We start from the raw sequence: 1,109 nt of genomic DNA, 5'->3' as shown, positions 1-1,109 counted from the left end.
TAGGCAGTTATAAGAGAAGTTCAGAAATATTTCCCAACTCTTATTTTTTTTAAATCTAATCAGCTTAAAATAACCAATTCCCCAAAAGGCATACTTTGGGATGCCAAATTCTGCTTCCCCTCACCATCAAACTTAATTTACTAGGTAAATTGTCTGCTGTCCAAGCCAAGGAGGGTTCACTATTTTCCCCTGAAATAGATCTTCTCCATCTGCATACTGTTATCTCTACTCTTCTCTCCCTCAGGATCCATCTCAAATTGCATCTCCTCTGAGATCACCCACATAGTACCTCTGCTCCTGAAATGGAAACTGAGCAATACAAAATTGAATAATATTATATCCTTGCCATTGAGAAGTCACATGCCAGATGTATTTGTTTCCCATGATACAGGGAAATGGATGATTAAGGAAAGTTTCAAAAATAAGATAACTTTTAAAATGAGCCTTATAAAATAGGAGTTTATCTGCAAAACAATGAAGGAAGGACATTTTAGAGGTAATAGTGTAAGTAAAAACAACAAGGTGTAGGTATTCCTTGAGATTAAAGGAAAATCACTCAAACAATGTGGAAACTGAGAAACACAGTGACCTAGGAAATGCCAAGCTAAACAGGCTCAAGAACCCCACAGAAGGTGAGAAAAAAACTTCTGAAGGTTCAATTTATTTATATTTGTTCTATGTGATTCTTTTTCCCATATTTCTTTCTAATATATAAACTTAATGTTGAAATTTATTTTTGTCTCATTAATAGAAAGCTATTTTTCTTTCTCTAGTTTATTAAACCAAAAATGTCAGCAGCTTGTTAAGGTTGGTCAAAATAGAATATGTCACCGAAATAAAAAAGTGTTCACTTTCCATTTGTTATGAGGTAAAAATAAATGAAATGAATCTAACAGCTATACTAAATCCTTAACAAAATATTAAAACAATTAGTGCTGTCTTACTTTGCACTGAAGACTTGACCTTAATTACATAACAATAAACTTTGGAGGGTCAATTACTGCACTTGTAAACAACATGAACAATTAATGTATGTAGGAGAAAAGTCTGATAATTTTCTTCCATATTTTTGATAGCTCTAATTAATTTTATGCTTATGTTATCCATAT

This window comes from Pteropus alecto, unplaced genomic scaffold (genome assembly GCF_000325575.1).
Source record: "Pteropus alecto unplaced genomic scaffold, ASM32557v1 scaffold75, whole genome shotgun sequence".
NCBI classification, from domain to species: Eukaryota; Metazoa; Chordata; class Mammalia; order Chiroptera; family Pteropodidae; genus Pteropus; species Pteropus alecto.
The sequence above is the reverse complement of the archived record's forward strand: the minus strand, read 5'-3'. Positions refer to the sequence as shown.